This window comes from Haliotis rufescens, unplaced genomic scaffold (assembly GCF_023055435.1).
Source record: "Haliotis rufescens isolate VD_foot unplaced genomic scaffold, xgHalRufe1.0.p SCAF_11, whole genome shotgun sequence".
NCBI lineage: Eukaryota > Metazoa > Mollusca > Gastropoda > Lepetellida > Haliotidae > Haliotis > Haliotis rufescens.
This window is the reverse complement of record NW_025963791.1, coordinates 23,850,161-23,860,076: the sequence shown is the minus strand read 5'-3', so window position 1 is coordinate 23,860,076 and position 9,916 is coordinate 23,850,161.

The window sequence follows — 9,916 nt, the reverse complement described above, 5'->3', positions numbered from 1 at the left end:
GAAGGGACTTGGCTAAATAACAGTTAGTAACTATATCGATGTACCTTTAGCTAAAGTTTTTGGATTTTGCAAATCTGAGCCGAAATTCCAAATGAATTTATATCCTGTTTGTTTGTTGTATAACGCCACATAAGGCAATATTCCAGCTATATGACGGGATCGGGTGGTCAGGCTCGCCGACTTGGTTGATGCATGTCATCGTTCCGAATTGCGTGGATCGATGCTCATGTTGTCAATCACTGGATTTACAGACCGCCGTCATATAGCTTGAATATTGCTGAGTGCGGCTTTAAACAACAAACCAACCAACAAGCCAACATGTGTAGATCGATGCTCATGATGTCAATCACTGGATTGTCTGGTCCAGACTCGATTATTTACAGACCGATATCATATAGCTGGATAAATGCTGAGTTGATTAAACAACCAACCAACCAGAACTCCACTGGTGCGTGCTCGGAAGAAACATATTCATCCGTCGTATTGTAATTAGAAAGTTAATTGTGAGACTGGATTTTGAGAAAAAAGTTACATTTTTAAAAGTGCTAATCAATTGACAACACAATTTGATTCTTCTGTGCCTTTATTTACGTAAATTACCATTACATAGAAAACAAAACAAAAAATGAGCAGGTCTCAAACATGAAACATGAAAAAAGCAATATTTTCTCAGAAAATCTACTTATCAAAATCAAACTATGCACTGCACCTGTCCTATTGGTATATAAACTGTACCCCCAATCGGAAAAGAATCCATGAAGTAATTTTTAAGTAAAAGGTTGCACAAATGTTAAAGTAAAAAAATATTCAAGTTCAAAACATAAAAAAAATCATATTTCTTGTTCAGAAAATACACATATCAAAATTAAACTTTGAACTATACCCTCTTCTATTACCATGGAAAATGATCCTTAATTTTAAAAAAGAATGCATTAGGTAGTTTTCCAGTCATAGGTCGCACAAATGTTTCAGTAAAAACATTCTAAATCAGGAAATGAAGAAACGATGTATTCTTTTCAGAAAATCCAAATATTGAAATCAAACTTAGCACTGCACCTCTCCTATAACTATGAAAAGAGTTCACCAAGTTTGAAAAGAATCTACATACAGTAGTCTTCAAGTTATAGGTCGCACAAAGAATGACGGACGGAATTCCTTGATGTAACTATAGGTCAGGGGTATAATAATCCTATACGAGTAACATGCAGAATATATGTATTGTATTAGCGAAAAATATAACCATAATATATACTTTAAACTAATTATTACAACGGGACTACAGAAAGCGATATTTAAAACAAGATAGGTACAATGTACATGATATTTGAAAACTAAAATAAACAAAAACTACTTTCAAACAATTTTTTGTGTACATAGAAGTTGTTAAAAAATAATCTGAACGAAAATATACTCACAGCCAATAGAAACGCGAACCATAGAAACATAGACAAATATCTACGTAAAGAAGAGTGAGTGAGTGAGTATGGTTTTACGCCGCTTTTAGCAATATTCCAGCAATATCACGGCGGGGGACACCAGAAATGAGCTGCACACATTGTACCCATGCCGGGAATCGAACCCGGGTCTTTGGCGTGACGAGCGAACGCTTTAACCACTAGGCTACCCGAACGCCCCACGTAAAGAAGAGATGTTTCCAATGTGTACCACTTAATGACAAAACTTACAATCATTAAAGTGTCTTTATTCTGATCACTGTAAACGTGCACTCTTGATATGTCGTCTAATAGGGCTCTATTCCTTGTCATTACGGTTATTTATATCCTTATTTAATTAAAGATAAACACACTGTGTTTTCAATGTAGAGCTAGCTGTTGACTTAACCGCGCCAAATTGAATTTGGAACCGAACGCACAGCGTGACCTAGCTCTACATTGAAAACACAGTATGTTTATATCCATTCTACCATGACTGATATAATTATTTAAATATTGATACCGATAATGACTGAAAATAGTACCTCGTATTCTATGACTATTAGCTTCCGCGGCGATGCGGCCGTCAAACCAGCTGTTTCAATCAGAGGGGGTTTAATGTGATTTGATAGCCTCTGATTGACCAATCAGAATCGAGTAAATTCCAAATTCATGGTAGAATAAATAGTTTATAATCAGAAGCATTGAATCATTATTAAATAACAAGAGAGTTTCAGTTTCATGATACACATACTTGTCTGTAACTATGAACATTAAACTGAAGACAACACGACGGTTGTAAGTTTAAATACATAAATCTGTCAGCATGTTGAAATCAGCTGTGTCCTGGATTGTAAGAGATTGTTTTTGTTCCAACTAATGGTAAAGATTATGATTCTACAAGCAATGGAGTTTATGCGACTGACACCAGCTCGTCACGAAGGCTGTATAATGTTAATATGTACAGACGTTTGTCACTGAGAAGAAGCTAGCAGGACAACAATTACAAAAACAGAATGAAATGATTTGGGTAATGGCATTACAAGTACAGAAATATTAATTTTTATGATAAAGATGAAATTGTGATTTCAAAAATCTATGTGTAACAAATTCTTCCGGTTCTGAGGTCTCCTCGCCTATCGGGTCAAATCCTGGATTAATGGCGCCACCTTTCACGTCACCTACTTCTACGTCGACACCATAGTAATCGATAGGCTGGATCTTCTCTGGTGATTCGTCAGCTTTTTATATATCTGTTTCCCGTTCTTCTGGAACTTAAGTGAAAGTTTAACTTTGATATTAATAGGGTCATATTAAAGTGAGTGAGCGTAGGCATTCTATCAAAGAAGTAAACGTGAGTGAGCGAGTTGGAGTTGCTTTTAACACTATTCCAGTTACATCACTGCTTGTCAGCTTAATGTGGGAGGAAAGCCCGAAGTGATGCAGGTTTCAGACGTTTACCACTACGGTGAAACCCATCAGCACGGGTATGGTGCTGACAAACCTAGAAACATAATCGGGGCGAACCGGGATTCGAACCCACAATCATAGGTTTCTGGCGTGCCAAAGGGACGCAACTCTGCACAGCGAATCGCGGCGCCTTAGACGACTGGGCCACCCGTGCCCCCTCATATTAAAGCAAACCGGGACAGTATAAGAAGAAGATACAAACATAGGAACGTACTCAACCGGAGAGACTAGCTACCGGTCATATTCAGTTAGTCACATAGCACATAGGCTGATATGTCGGTACTCCCCTTCACCTATAATTGTTAAGTTCGTCTGTAGAGTGAGTGAGTGAGTTTGATTTTACGCCCTTATTAGCAATATTCCAGGAATATCCGGGACACTAGAAATGGGCTTCACACGTTGTACTCATGTCGGGAATCAAACCCGGGTCTTCGGCGTGACGAGCGAACGCTTTAACCACTAGACTACCTGACCGCTCCAGTTCGTGATAAGGACCTGATACTTAAAACTGCAAAATCGGAACTAAGGTTGGTTGGTTGTTATGATGATTGGTTTAACGTCGAACTCAGCAATATTCCAGCTATATGACGGTCTGTAAATAATCGAGTCTGGACCTGACAATCCATCGATTGACATCATAAGCATCGATCCACGCAATTGGGATACGATGACTTGCATCAAGCAAGTCAGCGAGCCTGACCACCCGATCCCGCTAGTCGCCTCTTACGACAAGCATTGTCGCCTTTTACGGCAAGCATGTGTTTCTGAAAACCTATTCTAACCCGGAATCTTCGTGGGTCTGGTATAGTCTGCTCATGCTGTCAATCACTGGATTGTCTGGTCCAGACTCGATTATTTACAGACCGCCGTCATATAGCTGGAAAATTGCTCAGTGCGGCGTTAAAACAACAAACAAACAAGATAACAATCCGCCCCTGACACTGATATAAACACTGATATATGTTACATTTTAGATATATATAATATACTATCGGTCAGATGGCCTTGAATTCTAAATAAACTAAATCTGGATCTGACTTCACACCCGTTCAGAATGCAATTATAAGAACATATAAAAAACAATTCAATGAAAATGGATGTGGCAACACTACAATCGATCGCTTATGGTATTTTCAAAATGGTAGAAGAACGATGGAAAATATATTTCATTAGTTTCATTGAGAGGTGTTGATGGGTAACAAGTCTATTGTGTATTTCTTTTCATGGTTTGGGTATTTTCACAAGGGGCGACTATGCTTTTTATAAAAGGCGACTTACGGGATCGGGTGGTCGCTGACTTGGTTGATGCATGTCATCGATCCCAATTTCGTGGATCGATGCTCATGATGTAAATCACTGGATTGTCTGGTACAGACTCGACTACTTACAGACCGCCGTCATATAGCTGGAATATTGCTGAGTGCGGCGTAAACCCCCAAAAAACAAAAAAACATTTTAACAAGGATAGAAAAAGTTTGAAAGATTAAAATTCAAATAGGTCTTACTTAGGGACTGACCATTTTTATTAGAAAACTAGAAATTGTGTGCCAAAAAAATACAATCTTGTTTTGTTTAAATATATTTATGCTTTCAGTTTTATTGAACAATATCTGGCTGTGCAGATGTAGCTAACAAAATAAATAGTTTCAAAACAAATTCCCGATCCATCAGGTCGCCTCAAGTAACAAGCAGCTGGGTCCAAGTGAAACGAGACTGAAAACTGTGAGCAAACGCAAATGTTTGTTTTTTTGGCTTGGATTAATTATACGACATGAATAATTTCAGCTTCACCTACCTTTACTTAATAGAGTTACTTGCCCTTGTTTGGTGGTGGAAGTGTCATTGAGATTTCCACGCATCTGAAATCAAAATCGAAAATAATGCAAATATGAAACGACACATGTCCATTGCTGGAGCGGGTGGATTCCATGAAAAAATGATCATGTCACAGTCCAAAACGACGACCTGGCGACGCTGTTTCAACTGATAAAATAACTAATTATAACAACATAAAGAATATTCCATTTCTAACGTGAATATATACATACATATTTCATGCTCAGAGCGTGCAAAAATGTCAGGGGAGTAACAGTGAAGAAACACGACAAACAAGATAGATCAAACGGCTTGTAAAGTCTAAGGAAATACCGTCAGCGTTAGGACAAAAAGTTGACTTCTTCTGATATGATTGAGATCTCTCATAAAGATTTATTTGTTTGCTTGTTTGTTTTTAACGCCGCACTCAGCAATATTCCAGGTAGAATAGGTCTTCAGCAGCCCACGCCTGCTGTGAAAGGTGACTATGCATGTCGTAAGAGGCGACTAACGGGATCGGGTGGTCAGGCTCGCTGACTTGGTTGATGCATGTCATCGATCCCAATTGCGTGGAAAGGAGAGAATGGTACACTTACATGTACATTGGGACCGTGAAGATCCGGAGTAGAATTGGTCTTCAACAACCCATGCATGCTTGCCGAAAAAGGCGAGTATGCTTGTCGTAAGATGCGACTAACGGGATCGGGTGGCCCGGCTCGCTGACATGGTTGATGCATGTCATCGTATCTTAGTTGCGTGGATCGTTGCTTATGGTGTAACTCACTGGCCATGGATCGTCTAGTCCAGACTCGATTATATACAGACCTCCGTCATATAGCTGGAATATTGCTGAGAGCGGCGTAAAACAACAAACCAACCTACCAATTTTTCCTAACTGCATGTTGAAACAGCTACAGTAAACTACGGTTATAACGAACTCAAAGGGACCACTAATTTGAGTTCGTAAAAACCGTAGTTCGTTATAAGCATATATACAGCATATATACAACAAATGGCCGGGACTGAAACATAGGTTTGTTACATCGGTCATTTCTTTATGAGCATATTCGTTATAAACGTAGTTTACTGTATGTGGCGTGACGATAGTATCATATCAACTTTTCAAACCATGACCAGAGAGCGGAGGAAGAAAGTAACTTTATTTCTACTGTAAACGCAATATGGCAGTAACGGAATAGCATGTAGTGTGTCCAGCTACTAGTATTCGGGATGTGTACGCAGTACGCTGTCAGAGTGTCTCTGTGACATACCAATCTCATTAAAATCAGATCTAAGTTCTCGCTGCCGCTAAACAAAGATCTGAGGACCCATTACGGGTCACGTCAGAACGACCTTTCGCGAACTTTGACTGACCACTGAAATGACTAACAAGAAGTCGACATCAACCAGTTAGAAAGCAGCTTTCTCGAGCTTTATGGCACTCGTTTCAACCTGGCGACTTCCATTTCAGACTAGCTTGAAAAATATGTTGACGCAGTACTCGATTAAAAGTTTGAAAACCGAACACACGAACATTCCGGAAGGACTAATATGTGATTGAGATTGTATGGCAGTGCTTCCCACGTACTGTGCAACGCCTCCTCCGTTCAAATGTTAGACGAAAGATAGACAATAATTTTGACGGAATTAGTCGTACGGGCCGTAACTGTCGTTCGGAATACATCGTGTTAACGTTTTCGAGCTTGCATGATTAGAAAACACATTCCGAGTGTCACTTTCATGATCTAGTAAGCGACACTTTGATTGGTCGGAGGAAAGGTCATTCTGAAGTAATGGGATGTCCTCAGTTCTTTGTTTAGGGATAGTGAGAACTAAGATCTGATTTTGATGAGATTGGTGACATACAAGCTCGTTTCGTGTGTTGCGCAAGTTAAAACAATTGTTATAACAACTGCAATCGTCCCTTTCACATTTCATAAATACGTCTCCGCGTGTCTTCAACACAACTGGAAAAATATTCATCGATAGCGACTGTTTGATAAATATATAGTAGTTACTGTATACAGGTAAGGTTTGCAAAGGTTTAGGTAAAGCTGGCCTTTCATATGAAAGTAGTAGTTCTCTACCATCTGTTTTCCATGAATTGAACCGCCGCCATACAGCTGGAGTGCGGCTTAAAAGAACAAACCAACCAACCAACTAATCCATGAATTGCATCTACTTTGTGACCCATGGAGACACAGGATGGCGTTATTATCATGGATCAGAGCACGGGAAAAGGGTCTGGTCCAGTGGGCGGAGATTTGTAGCTGAACTATTTTATTTCTGTTGAAATACTACAGAGACAACAACAACAACATTGCAGTAAATCCAGCCTCTCCTCGGTATTGTCAGTTGGGTTTATGTGGGATTTTACGGTACCTTCAACAGTACAGCGATGTCTTGAACAAAACAGGTTAAAAACTGCACAGGTTTTCTCTCGTAGAGGAACGAGATGACGCACTGCTCTGTTCAAGAGACTCGCGATTTACCACGCGTGGGCGATTCTGGACGAGAATCTGTTCTACAATGGTAAATGTGTCAGTGTGAACACGAGTAGTTGTCTTTGTTTGATTGTTTGTTTGTTGTTTAACGCCGCACTCAGCATTATTCCCCCTATATGACGGCGTCAGTAAATAATCGAGTCTGGACCAGACAATCCAGTGATTGACATCATGAGCATCGATCCACACAATTGGGATACCATGACATGTATCAACCAAGTCAGCGAGCCTGATCCACCCGATCCCGTTAGTCGCCTCTTACGACAAGCATAGTCGCCTTTTACATCAAACATGGGTTGCTGAAGACCTATTCTACCCCGGATCTTCAAGGGTCGAATGGGGTCACGGGTGGCCCAGTCGTCTGAGGCGCCGCGATTCGCTGTGCAGAGTTGCGTCCCTTGGGCACGCCAGAATCCCGGTTCTCCCCGATTATGTTTCTAGGTTTGTCAGCACCATACCCGGGCTCGTGGGTTTCACCAAAGTGGTAAACGTCTGAGACCTGCATCACTTCGGGCTTTCCTCCCACATTAAGCTGATATAACTGGAATACTGTTAAAAGCGGCGTTAAACCCAACTCCCTCACTCCCTCACGGGTCGAGTAGTCGTCACTGTGTGTAGGTCCTCGCGTCCACGAAATTATCATTGGACGTTAAACACCTAAATGACTGACCATCTGTAGGGTGTTATACAGTTACTTGTATGCTATGACCTACCCCTTTATAGTTGACCCCGCATCTGAGAGGCCTGAGTATCATCTCTGGCAAGCAGGGGAAGAGGCGGTCAAACAGAGGGCAGACTAGACGAGGGTCAATGCTCTCCGGACGTCTCAAACCTTAAACATGGAAAAATGTGACTAAAAGTTTGATGAATTCTATTCACTAAAGTTCTCGTATTCACTGTGAAAAAAAAATAGAAGAAAAACATTGAGAGCTATTATATAGGTTCGGTTACATTCTGAATAATTATTCATTAGTAATTGCCCGTCAATACATTTGTGAAGAATGCGTTTGTTGTGGCTTATTTTTTTAAAAATGGCACCTTATTTTAGTTGTGATAAAGATTCAGTACATTACTCACGGCAAATATCGACATGTTAAGCAAAAATAATTTTGATTAATAATAGCTTTGGTAGCAGACCCGTGATGAGGCTAACGAACAATCCCACGATGACGAGCACTGCCATCGCCGTCGGCGTGTAGTAGAGATAAGATAACTTGTACATCGGTATGAACGGGTCGCTGGAATGTAGGAATAGGTCGGTATGAAAGGACCACTGGAAAGTGGGAAAACTGACTTGGTTGATGCATGTAATCGTATCCCAATTGTTCTGGATCGATGCTCATGACACCAATCACTGGATTGTCTGGTCCAGACTCGATTATTTACAGACCTCTGTCATATAGCTGAAATATTGCTGAGTGCGGCGTTAAACAACAAACAACAAATTTGTACACCCTCGTCAGGCCAGCTTGGTAACGTGTATTTCTCTATACGAAATTGGCTAACATGTCAGTGGGACATTTATTCATTTATTGTGAGAAGATTTTACCGCCTTCTCGGCGGTTTGTTTGTTGTTTAACGCCGCTCTCAGCAATATTCCAGCTATATGACGGCGGTCTGTACATAATCGAGTCTGGACTAGACGATCCAGTGAGTTACACCATAAGCAACGATCCACGCAACTAAGATACGATGACATGCATCAACCATGTCAGCGAGCTGGCCACCCGATCCCGTTAGTCGCATCTTACGACAAGCATACTCGCCTTTTACGGCATGCATGGGTTGTTGAAGACCAATTCTACTCCGGATCTTCACGGTCCCGATGTACATGTAAGTGTACCATTAATTCTCTCCTTTCCATTTGCACATGAGTGAGCAAGTTTGGGTGTTGGGGTGAATAATTAAATTTACCGTTTGAGACAGTTTACAGTTATATATGTGGATCACTATTTCTCAAACATATGACTAGCGAATCCGGGTACAGCTAAACGAAAGGCGGAGCCTCAGATCACCCGATTCCTACATTCTCATCAGAGAAAGAGAAATAACGATACAAACCTATTCTACTTTGTATACCTTGACGCTTCAACCGTTGTCATCTCGGTTGAGCCCGTAAAAGGTGTGGTTGTAGTCCCTAGTGTTGTAGTGGTAGTAATCGATGTCGTTGTGACGGACCAGTTGCAGCCGTGAGTGAAGACAGGGGAAGGTTTGGCAGTGGAAACCTTGTTGGCGAATGCACCAAATCCGATCCAGCACATGAAGGCCAAGGAGGTCAGAGCGCCCACTAAAGCTCCCTACAATGTATGAACCAACCACTTTTGTATTTGCCCAAGCGTTTTTATACAAATACATATACTTAATACTTTCTTCACGAACTTTTGATAACATAGTCTTTACAAAGAACGTTATATGTCACACCTCACAAACTAATATAAAAAATAAAGCGATTTTACCGACAATTTTATTACAAAATCATTATTGAATAGGAATTGTGTACTATTCTCCATGTGAAAAAATGAATGTCTTAACGACGTGAACTGTTTGCTGCTTTGAAGAAGATCTTGTTTATATTTTGTATGTGTTTGGTCCTGTCAAGAGGCAGCGGTATCACAACGCCTTTGGCTATATGATGAAAAGAGCCAGTTTGAACCGTGTTGATAACACTGCACGTTCAAGTGAAAGTATCCATGC